A 14,253-nucleotide genomic window follows, 5' to 3' on the forward strand; every position below is an offset into this window, starting at 1 on the left:
CTTCATTACTTTTGAGAACTATACTATACACCCAAATCTAAATTAATTACTATTTTCAAACAATGGAAAATCTTACCCCCACCCAGTCGCCACTCACATCGTGCACTGGTGCTGCCACTCACAGTGTAGTTTCAGCTCTCTGAGGCCGCAGACATGTGTGCAAGTTGCGCTTGCGTGAGTGTGAGTGTGTGTGTGTGTGCGCGTGTGTGTATGTGTGTCTACTGCTGACAAAGGCCTTAATGGCCGAAAGCTATGACTCTGTGAATCTTTTTATTGTGCCTATCGCGACTCAGCACCTCCGCTATATGGTGAGTAGCAACTTTCCTTCTCTCGATTGTTAATTACTATTTTTCTCTTCTAAAGTAATCAGAGAAACCTTATTTTAAATAGCAATGTTCTCTTACAGCTTCATCATTACATTGAGGAATCCTTAACAACTCCCATGGAGCTCTAATCATCTAATATGGTACTATTTAACGGGTCATTTAAAATAATATGTAAGATGTGAAGATGGACCTTTTTCCTTTTAAGCAATAAAGTTACAAATATTTACAAGACAATAAAGAGATATGCTGGAAAACCTAAGAACATATCAATACTCATGAAGGCAAGAAAAATAGGCTACATTCCAGAGGTATGATTCTGCAAAATATGAACCTTTTTGTTGTTGTTGTTGTCCTTGTCATAGTGTTCTTTAGTCTTAAAGAGTTGTCTGACATCTGTCCCTACACCTGTTATTGAAACCTACTTTCATATGAACCTGCTAACTGTCCTCCTCCACAACCTCACAGCCTCCCCCCCACCCCCACCCCGCCCAACCCCCCACCCTCGATTTCTCAATATTGCCAAACTGACGGTCACTCGATGCTTCAGGGTGTGTCATAATAATCGATTCCTTATTTTACTCAAGTTGTACCACACATTTGTTTTATCCCGAATTTGGTTCAGTACCTCTCATTAGTATTTCAATCTACCTGTTTCATCTTCAGCATTTTTCTGTAGCACCGTATCTCAAAATCTCCTATTCTCTTCTTGTCTGAACTGTTAACCAGCCACATTCCACTTGCATGCAAGGCTACACTCCAGCAAATAGCATCAGAAAACAGTTCCTAACATTACTTACATTCACTTTTCTTGCCATTGCCAGTCTACATTTTATGTCATCCTCACTTCTGCCATCATCAACTACTTTGCTGAAAAAAAAGTTGTTTACTTCTTTCAGCATCTCATTTTCTAGCCTAATTCTATCTCATCACCTTATTTAAGTTGATTACATTACATCAGTTGTTTTACATTTCTTGATGTTCACCTTATCTTCCAAGACCTTTGTCATGACTGAAGTAATTAAAATTTCACCAACAAACCTCAAAGGTTTTACTTTTAACCCTCAAATTTAATACCCTTTTTAGATTTGTCCTTGGTTCCCTTCACCACTTGTTCAATGCACAGGTTGGATAACATAAGGGATGAGGTACAACTGCTCTCCCTTCTTAACCACTGCTCCCCTTCCATATGTTGTGACTGTTACAATAGTTGCTGTACAAGTTACAGATAACTTTTTGTTGCCTGCATTTTATGCCTCCTAACCTCAGCCTTTTAAAAAACTATTTCAAAATTTCTCTGGAATCAAAACTCATCTCCCCTAAGGCTGGCTTCTAGCAGTCTTTCCATTCTTCTGTAGTCTGCAGCTCATGATTTAGTGGTATGAGTTGCCGCTGCCCCTATATCACACGGTCCCGGGTTCATTTCCCGGTCGGGTCAGTGATTTTCTCTGCCCAGGGACTGAGTGTTTGTGTTATCTTCATCATTTCATCATCATTAAGGAAAATGGCAAGACTGGAAAGTGAAAAGATTGGGAATTTGTATGGATGCTGATAACCACGCTGTTGAGCACCCCATAAACCACCACCACCACCACCCTGTAAATACAGAGCATGTTATTTTAAACATGTGCTGTTTTGTAATAAAAATAAAGCTTTTCTTAGATTTTTCTTAGCAATTTTATGTTTTCATGATGACTTGTACTTTAAACTATCTTACTACATAATTTCCGTCAATATTCAGTGAGTATCTGAAATACCTCCTCCAACTGAGAATACCACCTGAGCTGTGCTGAGCTGGCACCAGTGTTATTTTGTTCATGTAATGTTGAGATCTATTGTGGTTGAGCTAAGTTATCTTTGCTTTTCACGGGTCTTATCTTCCGGGTTGGCAGGTGAGGCGAGTCGGTTGTTAGCCTTTGACAGGGAACCCTCGAGATCTTGTGACATTCGCGGGGAGACGAGTGTCAACGGCTGCTGAACAAGCGTTATGAGCATTACACGCTGTGGTGTGAAATTTGTTGAGCGTTCTGCCGACATGGGCAGCTTAGAGATACAAGTTCTATGACTTCGCTGGGAACAAAGTTTGAAGGGAAGCGGTGATGCTGTGGAACCTGCTCCCTCGTATTGTGTACCTGATATGGAGCAAGTCGTCGTAATTGTTTGTTCACTGACACACTCAGAGATTGTAAACTTTACTATTATGGTGAGACTTTCATAGTCGAACCTTAAGATGGTGTAGAAGAGGTCAGTTGACCTAGTTAAATGGTGGCCGTTATTTGAAAATTTTCTCAGTTTTACTAGTGCTTTGTGTCTCATGTAATCAAATGATTTTATGTTGCCGTTTTTAAAGCCTGCACTCTATTAATACAGGGTCAAAGGTTCTGCTGAGTGTTTCTATGTTTCAAGAGTTATTGGAATGTCTTTGTAATTCGGATAGAAACTTTTGATTGTGCCAGCGCCTTGGTGAGGGGTGAAATGTCATCCAAAGTGTAGAACTGGCAGTGTTTAAGAACCTGGCCACTACTGGATTTGTTCACAGATCGCCTTCCAAAGTTTAGTGTTTATCTTCCTTTCCATCAAGGCGGGTTAAGCTGGTAGATATATACACTGTATGTAACCTGTTTGTATATGAACTTGTTTTCTTAAATATTAAGGAGTGGCAACTGGCTAAATCTGAAACTGCATAGCAGCTGCCGAGTTCCTTGCGCATCTTTTTCTAGTTTTTTTTTTATTTTTTATTAACACGTCTGAGCACGTGAAAATTTATTTTTTAAAGATCAGTGTTTCTGTTGTAGTTTTTTTAAGTGGTTCTATCATTTTATGTAATGGCATCTTAGCTTGGCTCTTGTGTTCAAGTGTTATTAAGTCACCCTTTACCTGTAATTGTCTTCATTATATCTATATTGAGGGAAGTTGTATATGGGAGTTTGGAGTTCTCAAGTTTGTTAGTAACCCTGTTTTCATAATTTGTAATTGTTTGTTAGAGTACTGAGTATGTTGGGTTTCTAACTGTATTTGCAAAGCTTTACCTAGTGGCTTGTCCACAATTTGTAATTGTCAATTTTTTTTAAAGGGGTGATGTCAATAAACTGTCTTAATTATAAATTGTGACTACCAACCATGATTCCATCCTGCTTCCTCTTTAACGGTATATAAGATATGGTGTGTAAGTGTGGTACGATTAAGGAATCACGTATCCCCACTAACTGTGAAATATGAGCTGATTCATTTTCTTAGGCATGAAAGTGACTGAAATTTATCATAAAACCAGTAAAGTGTATGGAGCAAGCTTGATGAGTGATGGAATGGTATGCAAATGGGTCCAACTTCTTAAAGATGTCCTTACAAATGTGTGTGATGCAGAATGAAGTGAGCAACCTTCAGTCATTACTGATGATTCAGTGCAGGAAGTTGATGAAAAAGAGAGTGGATGGACACTTTACGGCATTATATGATGAGTTTCCTCAAGTGTCAAAATGTGTGCTCTATGCAATTGTTGTCTGATCAGGCAGCAGATTTCTACAAGGATGGTGTTCAAAAGCTGGTTGTAAAATATACTAACTGCCTTAACGTGCGTGGGAACTATGTAGAAAGGTGGAATAAAGTACAGGCATTCACATAAAAATAGCTAACAAAAGTGTAATTGTTTTTATTTCTAAATGTTATTTACTTAAAAAAATAAAAAACCCTCATAATTCGTGATAGCATTCTGTAATAACATATTACACTGATGGTTCAGTAACAATCACACCTACTTTCTTTGGCATTGGAATTATTACTTTCTTCTTGAAGTCTGAGGATATTTCATCATCTCATTTATCTTCGATACCAGGTGGAATAGTTTTAGTCACGTCATGTTGTCACAAAGATTTCAGCAATTCAGAGTGAATATCACCTACTCCATGTGCCTTGTCTTGACTTAGGTTTTCTGATGTTCAATGAGATTCTTCTCGCATGATGTTCAATGAAATTATTCTTGCAGTATAATACATCCCATCTTATCTTCTTCAGCTTCCTCCTCCCTTTCCAAATACTGTTAAAGCCCCTATATTTTTATATGTGAGAATACATGAATGTCAGAGCCCCAAATCTAGTGATAAGGATGGATGTTCCTACAATCCAGACTTCACCTCATTTAGATTCTCTATTACAACTGCAATATAATTTGCATGTAGCAAAATGATTTAAGATTCTTATTTGATTAAAAATTTTTTCCCTGCAAGCCAAAGTCTCAAGTTAGGGAACAGGAAGATGTCATTTGGGGCTAAGCCTAAGGAGTAGGGTGGACGAGGAACCTATTCAAAGCCTAATTCATGCACTTTTGCCATTGTTATCACTGATGTGCGGGGTGGTGAATTATCCTTGTGGAAAAGAACTCTTTTACATGCCAATCTTGATTTTTTCAGCCAATACAAGTTTCAAATGATTCAACAATGAAGCATAATAGTGCCCTGCAATGGTTCTGCCTCTTTCCGAGTAATCAATGAGGACTACTCTTTGGGAATTCCAAAAGACAGTAGCAATCACTTTTAACAGCAGACGAAATTGTTTTTGCCTTCCTCGGCGCAATTTCACCAGCCTTTGTCCATTGTTTTGACTGTCACTGGTGTTTAATGAGGGATTCAGGTTTCAGCAACAGTCACAAATCAGTGCAAAAAGCCTTGCTGATTGCAATTAAACATTGCCACACATTGTGTTGAAACATTGTACCAGATGTGCTTTTGATCAACTGTAAGGAATGTGGCATCCACCTCAAACATAGCTTCTTCATAGCCAACTCTCTGCACAGGATATTATGCATTGTTCAGTTGAGGTACCTAGCCTCAGCAATCTCACAAATTTTTATTTCGACTGTCTTGCATTACCATATCACAGATTTTGTCAATGGTATCCTTTGTGGTGACCTCAATTGGACGGCTGTTGTCCACTTTGTCTCCAGTACTTTCCTGACCACATTTAAATTCATTAAGCCAAAAGTAAATTGTCTTCAAAGATGGTGCAGAGTCTGCGTGGACTTCATCAAATTCTGTTGTGAGTTGTACGGCAGTCCAACTTTTCAAATGAAGCAGTTTAGCAACAGCACAAAACTCTATTTTCTTCACTGTCAATCGCAGTCGTCACACTGCCCAATTCAGACAGCTGTCAATAATGAACTGTATGCCGTAAATCATTGAAATTCTTTATGCGAGCCTTGGAATAATTAAGCTTACCAACCATGAAGTAAAAAAATTGTGCCATTCTTTCACGGAAATTTTTCAGGCTTCTCAAACCACTTTTGTAACTGTCCCTCAGGAAAATGCAAAGTACATAGATATTTCATTGATAACTTTGGTAGCTCAAGCAGTGTTAGCTTGACAAAAAGAAATCTTTCAAGTATTTGAAAAGAGGGCTCTTTATTTCAGGCTCTCAGGGACTAATTTAAATACTTTGATTTCCAGGTCATTACATAATTTAGCGAGTGTTCAAGAGACTGTTCTATATTATATTTCAGACCTTCAATTCTCTGAATGTTGTTTCTACTCCAAGGATAACTTAATCTTGGTTAACACTACTAAATGAATGAACACCATGCCAAACTGCATTCTCTCAAGCGAAAAAAGTAGGCGGGTGTGAGCAAACGACATTCAGTCATGTTTGGTTCATAGTGCACTCGCTATCCACTGTGCTTCTGATGTTTTTCAAAACCGTTCAGAAACACAATTTCTAATCTCTTCTTATACTTGACATTATCTGCTTTGGAAGTCAAACAAATTCTGTTAATAATGTTGTTCTCCCTTTAGTACTTAGCTTTTTCACAGCAAGAAACAACTTACTAACGCGTGCATGATCTTAATGTTTGGAAGCATTTGTGTATAAAATTCTCATTCTGTCAAGATCCCTTCCATTCACTACTGTGTACAGTCTTGTGAAATGGACACCAAGTAATAGAAAAGAATGACAGAGAACATTAACTAATTGCTCACTTGAGCATGGCATAAGTGGTGGGCAAGCACAAGAAAACATTCGGTCGTGTTTGGTACACATTTGCCAGTGTTTGCTCACATTCACCTATTTGTCAGTCTTTTAATGAAGCACAAGAGGAAGCTTGCATCTTCTCTGCTTCAGCGCTAGCATAATTCGATGTTTTGTGTGCGAACTTGCTGTAGTATGATGATTTTTACTTGACTGGGGACCACGGTCATAACATACTTTTGAAATGAAATCATTGCTGCCATTAGACTGTTAAGTTTTTATTATTCATTTATTTCATAATCATGATTTCAACTGTGGAGCTATTCGCAAATGCAAGATCACAGCTAAGTACTGCTCCTTAAATTGTGTTGTTCTGAGATATCACATTATGTCTTGCACTTTGGTATCCATATGTTTTATAGGTTTCAATTATCTTGCACTTAAAAATGTCTCCACAGTCATAATTGAACTAATGAAATAAATAAATGTCAAATGGTGGCAATGATTCCATTTAAAAGTATTGTATGGTTTCGGTCTGCAGGAAGCTCAGTTGTCGCATCGTATCAATATGTAAGTTTTCAAATTTGGACAGTACTGAATGCTTAGGGCTCTTATTAGTTCTTACTCATAACTAATAAATTCATTCATCTGAATTCAAAATCTACTTTCACAACGTTTCCTCATCTTTGGTGGGAAATCTGAACATTTTATAGTTCAGGACTTCCACAGTTTATTTACTTGCAAGCACTAGGCAAGGTGACTCAATCCACTAGCAACACTATCTCAGAAACAGCAGTACTTCACAGTTGTCAGCCAGTGAAAAGCAACTTGGGGTTGCTTGTGGTTGGGGAAGTGCCACAAATGTCACCAAATGGAGTGCCATCTAGTGGCTTAAGATACAAGTAAAGCTGTGATGCTGTTGCCGCCTGCTAGCTGTTCCCAAGAGGTTTACTTTGCCAGATCAAATGCTGAGTGTAACAGTTTCTTGTGCGATCTGATGCATAAGTCAGAGAATACAAGGTCATCAAGAAGGAAGTTTTAATGATAAGGCTAATTTAGGGAGTCACGTGTGGAGTGGATTTCCTGATGTGAGTCCCACATGATATACACATGCGCAAATGACTTACATACATTGTAAGATCATTTGGAAGGAGAAAAACAAGCCATACAGGAGAGATGTTATTGTAATTGCTACTTCTCCCAAAAGCAGAACAGTTAGCCTTTAATTAGCAAAGAATTATTCCAATGCTGAAAAAATGTATACAAATTTTTACATGAAAACTGGACCAATGACTGGTAACACATTATGCACAAGACGGGGGCAGCCAAAAGTCATTAGTGAATTGCCTAACCAAAGTGCAGTGTGTCAATGAATGAGTGATATTGATAAACTGAACTAAGATAACAGTAGTCTATGGAACCACCACCACCACCACCACCACCACCACCACAAGAGGAGGAGGAGAAGAAGACTGAACACAATACACTAAAAGGAGAGATTATTATTATTATTATTATTATTATAATTATTATTATTATTTCTCGTTCTTGTCTCAGACGTTATGTCTGGTTAAAAATGGAAAGTGACGCGGACCTTGATCAAGCGTGACTTCCTTTTAACTGTACGGTATATGTTACATTGCATTTAGGAACTTTCGGGTACTTGAACATGTATCAATAATTACAGATTTCTGTAGTTGTATATATACGTTTGGATGTAGCTGTATTGCGTTGATGTAATGGTGGATATTGTGTGGTATGACTCCTGTAGTTGATAGTATAATTGGTATGATGTCAACTTTATCCTGATGCCACATGTCTTTGACTTCCTCAGCCAGTTGGATGTATTTTTCAATTTTTTCTCCTTTTTTCTTCTGTATATTTGCTGTATTTGCTGTATATCCATTTCGATTAGTTGTGTTAATTTCTTCTTTTTATTGGTGAGTATGATGTCAGGTTTGTTATGTGGTGTTGTTTTATCTGTTATAATGGTTCTGTTCCAGTATAATTTGTATTCATCATTCTCCAGTACATTTTGTGGCGCGTACTTGTATGTGGGAATGTGTTGTTTTATTAGTTTATGTTGTATGGTAAGTTGTTGATGTATTATTTTTGCTACATTGTCATGTCTTCTGGGGTATTCTGTATTTGCTAGTATTGTACATCCGCTTGTTATGTGATCTACTGTTTCTATTTGTTGTTTGCAAAGTCTGCATTTATCTGTTGTGGTATTGGGATCTTTAATGATATGCTTGCTGTAATATCTGGTGTTTATTGTTTGATCCTGTATTGCAATCATGAATCCTTCCATCTCACTGTCTATATTGCCTTTTCTTAGCCATGTGTTGGATGCGTCTTGATTGATGTGTGGCTGTGCTAGATGATACGGGTGCTTGCCATGTAGTGTTTTCTTTTTCCAATTTACTTTCTTCGTATCTGTTGATGTTATGTGATCTAAAGGGTTGTAGAGGTGTTTATGAAATTGCAATGGTGTAGCCGATGTATTTATATGAGTGATTGCTTTGTGTATTTTGCTAGTTTCTGCTCGTTCTATAAAGAATTTTCTTAAATTGTCTACCTGTCCATAATGTAGGTTTTTTATGTCGATAAATCCCCTTCCTCCTTCCTTTCTGCTTAATGTGAATCTTTCTGTTGCTGAATGTATGTGATGTATTCTATATTTGTGGCATTGTGATCGTGTAAGTGTATGGAGTGCTTCTAGGTCTGTGTTACTCCATTTCACCACTCCAAATGAGTAGGTCAATATTGGTATAGCATAAGTATTTACAGCTTTTGTCCTGTTTCTTGCTGTCAATTATGTTTTCAGTATTTTTGTTAGTCTTTGTCTATATTTTTCTTTTAGTTCTTCTTTAATATCTGTATTATCTATTCCTATTTTTTGTCTGTATCCTAGATATTTATAGGCATCTGTTTTTTCCATCACTTCTATGCAGTCGCTGTGGTTATCCAATATGTAATCTTCTTGTTTAGTGTGTTTTCCCTTGACTAAGCTATTTTTCTTACATTTGTCTGTTCCAAAAGCCATATTTATATCATTGCTGAATACTTCTGTTACCTTTAGTAATTGGTTGAGTTGTTGATTTGTTGCTGCCAGTAGTTTTAGCTCATCCATGTATAGCAAATGTGTGATTTTGTGTTCGTATGTTCCAGTAATATTATATAAATAATTTGTATTATTTAGCATGTTGGATAGTGGGTTCAGAACAAGGCAGAACCAGAAAGGACTTAATGAGTCGCCTTGGTATATTCCACGCTTAATCTGTATTGGATGTGATGTGATATTATTTGAATTTGTTTGGGTATTAAGTGTGGTTTTCCAATTTTTCATTACTATGTTTAGGAACTGTATCAATTTAGGATCTACTTTGTATATTTCCAATATTAGTAGTAACCATGAGTGGGGTACACTATCAAAAGCTTTTCGGTAATCAATGTACGTGTGGTGTAGCGACCTTTGTTTAGTTTTAGCTTGATATGTCACCTCTGCATCTATTATTAGTTGCTCTTTACATCCTCGTGCTCCTTTGCAACAGCCTTTTTGTTCTTCATTTATAATTTTGTTCTGTGTTGCATGTGTCATTAATTGCAGTGTAATGACTGAAGTTAGTATTTTGTATATTGTTGGTAGGCATGTTATGGGGTTATATTTTGCTGGGTTTGCTGTGTCTGCTTGATCTTTAGGTTTCAGATAAGTTATTATTATTATTATTATTATTATTATTATTCTTATTATTATTATTAATACCATTATTATTATGTAAGATACCAATTAATGTGTTATGGGAAAAAAACAAGCAGAGAGCTTTGAGGGCCAACAGATTGCCAGAATAAGGGTGTTTATCATGTTCTATTGACAAAAAGTTAGAAATAACCTGTACTTCATTTGTGAAGAGGAAGATCAATTTGTAGACATGGAAAAAGCCACAGCCATTTGTTGATATCAGGCAAACCTTACTCTCATCAAAAATGTTGGCAAAGGAGTGACAGATTTGAAGAAGCTATCTGGTTCTGCGACTGATTCAAATCACAACATGATTAGAAGGCTGGTGGGGAAAAAAAAGGCAGACAAAACTTAAATGGTCTGAAACATTTGTGGGAACTAGAAAAACTTAATAGACAAATACAGTTACAAACATCTTAAAACAGGACAAAGTTTGAGATTGTGCACAATTAAGTAAAGAGCGAAGGAGCATAACACTATTGGATGTATCAATAGTACTTTTGACAAAAGCAGATGGAACAATGAAAACATGATTAGAAGGTTGGTGCAAAAAGAAGGAAAAAAAAGACTTGTGGAAAATTATTAGTTATGGAAATGGAAAAAAAGGGAAACTAAACTGGTCAGATCTCATAAGGAGAGGTGATTATGAGAGCTGGGGAAGGGATGAAGATTGCTTATGGCAGTGATGCACGGGAATGTTCTTTCAGTGAATTTGATACATCCTGAGAAGCAAATATCTGCTGCAAGACATTATCAAAGGAGAAGAATAGAAAAAAAAACACAGTGATTCAAGAATAACAAAAAGCAGAAGATAGAAGCAACCAGAGAACAAAATTACAACACACTACCATGGACTCTACATTAAGCAGAACAATACTGTTGTTAATTTTAAAAACTAAAATAAGAAAAAGTTTTTTTCTCATCTCCTATACAAAGTCATGCCTAATGAAAAAGCAGGATGCAAAATTTTAACATATATGCATCCATTTCACAAGTGATGTAACAAGCAAACAAAGAATGGTACACTACATCCATAATAATTCAATTTATACTGATTCTGAATTGGAATCTACATATATTTTATTTCATTTATGGGAGATTTGAAAACAAATAATAAAAAATATACTTCAGATAAAAGTCTGGGACACTATACAAAAATTATGGGAGAAACGAACTGATACAGAAGATCAAATGTTGTATAAGCGAACATATTTCCGATTTATAGCTGAACCAAACATATCACAAAATCAGGTGCCACTCCCTCCCCAACCATGTGCTAGGCAAATTTGAACCAGACATGTTTTACACATTTCAGTGTATTATCTACCTGGTTGCTTCAATCAAAGACCATGCTATGTTACTCAACCGGGAGACAAAGACATAGTAACATGAGGCCATTATTGCTGCATTAAGTTAATTAGCTAACTGATCTTACGCTGAAGTTTGTAAGAAATAATGAAAGGAGCAGCAGTTTAAGATGTGTTGTGGAATATTTGAGATTTCTCAAAATCACGTGTGATATCACGTCTTGATACCATCCCAAGGGCATCAAAGTTGACAATGGAATTGCAAGTTTATGTCAGATGCAGAAAGCGATCATGGGAGATCCGGTGGACCCAATGGAGCATGCCCACTGAGACATGCCTCCCTTTGCCACAGTGATACAGGATGGCTGGTAGCAGCCACACAGCCCACTCACACCTGTAGCGTCTTAGCTACACGACGCTACACAGACAGTGCCCAGTCGCGGTTCCTACATCACTGTTTGTGCCTTAGATCGAGGAGCCTCAACCTTGTTGACATTGAGAGCTACATTATTTGTAATGAGTCTACACACACTTGAAAAAAAAATAAAACTTATGTAAATCTTCTGTTTAGTGTGTTAACTTGTTTGTTAATTATTTCTGCTCCTGTCCAGCTTTCCTATAACAGTTGCCACACAACTCTGCATCCCACCTCTCCTTACAATTGTGTATGAAGTTGCACACAACAATATGACCTGGCACTGTTTCATCAGAATGACAGTTACACATCAGTTAGCTAATTAGTTTCATGTTCCATTGATAATTTTACACAGTAAACCATAATTGTATGGAATGAGTCTTATAAACAGACACACCGCAAATTAATTTGTAAATATGGCTAGTATGAATACCTCTTTCCTGTTACGTGTTTCTATGTACCATGCATCAGTCTGTTACAAGTAAATGATCGCCTTTCCTTTCCTTTATACAGGGTTCCATCCACGAGTTTCCATAATTTGTTACGTAGAGTTTTGATTGCCATACTTAAATGGTATATGTGGTTGTGTGTTCTCCCATATATCTTTTTGTTGAAACTGAAACTGCAGTCTGTATTGAGTACAAATACATTTGCTTTAGTTATCTTGGATCTATCAATAAATATAAAAAATATTCAGTTACTTACTGTCCAGACTGTCAAGGCAGTCATGCTGCTTAAAAAAACCAGAGAGAGAGAGAGAGAGAGAGAGAGAGAGAGAGAGAGAGAGAGAGAGAGAGAGAGAGAGAGAGAGAGAGAGAGAGAGAGAGAGAGGGGGGGGGGGGGTAGGAAACTGATGAATTCTTCTCGGGTTGTCAGCCAAGTGGTGGTGTCATCTTGTCGGAACCACTCAGCTGATAACCCGAGAAGAATTCATCAGTGGAATACGCCGAGAAAGACTGCAATCGCATATAGGCTAGGACACATTCTGACTTGTCAGTCAGCATCCAGAGACCATAGTGAGATGGGCGTTCATTGGGTCTGTTGCGCATAATGGACATTGACTTATGCGTGGACATAAGTTCTGTTTCAAGTTGCAAAAATGTACTGAAGAAACTCGTAAAAAGTTGAAATTGGTGTATGGCCCCAATGCTGCAAATCTGAAGACTCTTTACAAGTGTTACAAGCTATTTACGTGTGGAAGGGAATCTATAGAAGACCAGCAACACTCAGGATGTCCAGTAACTTCAGAAACAGAAGAAAACATGAAAATAATGGCAAAAATTGTTTTTTCAACAAGTGAACAACTATCTGAGAGCTTCCTGAAGAGCTCAGCATCTCCTTCAGCTCCAAGCAAAGTATTTTAAGACACCAGAATGAAATTTTCACTACGCAGCAGAGTGCGAGCTGATATGAAACCTCCTGGCTGATTAAAACTGCGCAATGGACCAAGATCCGAACTCAGAACCATAGCCTTTTGCAGGCAAGTGTTCTAGTTTGGAGGGTCGGAGATGAGGTACTGGCAGAAGTAAAGCTGTGAGTAGGGGTTGTAAGATGTGCTTTGGTAGCTCAGTTGGTACAACACTTGCCTGTGAAAGTTTGAGCCTTTGTCTGGCACACAGTTTTAATCCGCCAAGAAGTTTTATTTTAGCTGATAATTTGCAAATGAAATAAAAGAGTGCAAAATTTGTGCCCTGACTTTTGAGTGACGAACAGAAGGAAAATCAAGTATAAGCTTGCACAGAATTGAAGAATTGTCTTCATTCAGATCCAGATTTTGTGTCAAAAATTTTAACTGGAAAGGAAACTAGAATCTGTGTGCATGACCCTGAGACAAAAATTCAGAGTTACCAATGGAAAACCAGTGAACCTCCACACTTTAAAAAGGCATGTCAGTCAAAATTGAATATCAAAGTAAAGCTCATTATTTTATTTGATACTGAGGGCACAGTGCAATCAGAGTTTGTTCCAACAGAATACTGCGAAACAATGTATGAGGAAAGAGAGAAGAAAAATTGGTCAATGGCTTCCTTCTTCATCACAACACATTGTGTCCCGTCTTGCTTTTGATTTGACAGGTTTTGGCTGGAAAAAGTGTTTCCCATATGTCCACATCTGTCTTACTCACCATGTGACTTCTGCTCTCCTCAAAAAGTAAAACCATGGTTAAAGGAAAACATTTGGACTCAATTCCTCACATTGGGAGGGCAACAACAGGGACATTGAATGCCCTTCCAAAAGACGCCTTCCATAAATGCTTCCAGTAATGGATTCAATGTTGGGATAAGTCCACTGCTAGCCAAGGACATTAGCTTGAAGAAGATTAAATCAAATTCCATGTAAGCTTATTACTTTGTTTTTAGTAAAATAATTGACCACTTTTTTTTTATCACACCTCATTTTATTTCCCAGCTCATCAATTCCATGTTACACATGTCTCTGATCAGAAAATGAGAGATAGGACCATTTGGCACTTGCAGGGAAAAAACGTGTTCTGAAGTTGATGACTGACATTTT

General features: G+C 37.4%; 1 protein-coding gene across 5 annotated transcripts in view; it reads right to left on the reverse strand.

Moving 5' to 3' along the window:
* LOC124622562 (homeodomain-interacting protein kinase 2-like) overlaps positions 1–14,253 on the reverse strand; it is a 210,431-nt gene that overhangs the window by 18,537 nt on the left and 177,641 nt on the right. The window lies entirely within an intron of this gene.

This window comes from Schistocerca americana, chromosome 7 (genome assembly GCF_021461395.2).
Source record: "Schistocerca americana isolate TAMUIC-IGC-003095 chromosome 7, iqSchAmer2.1, whole genome shotgun sequence".
NCBI lineage: Eukaryota > Metazoa > Arthropoda > Insecta > Orthoptera > Acrididae > Schistocerca > Schistocerca americana.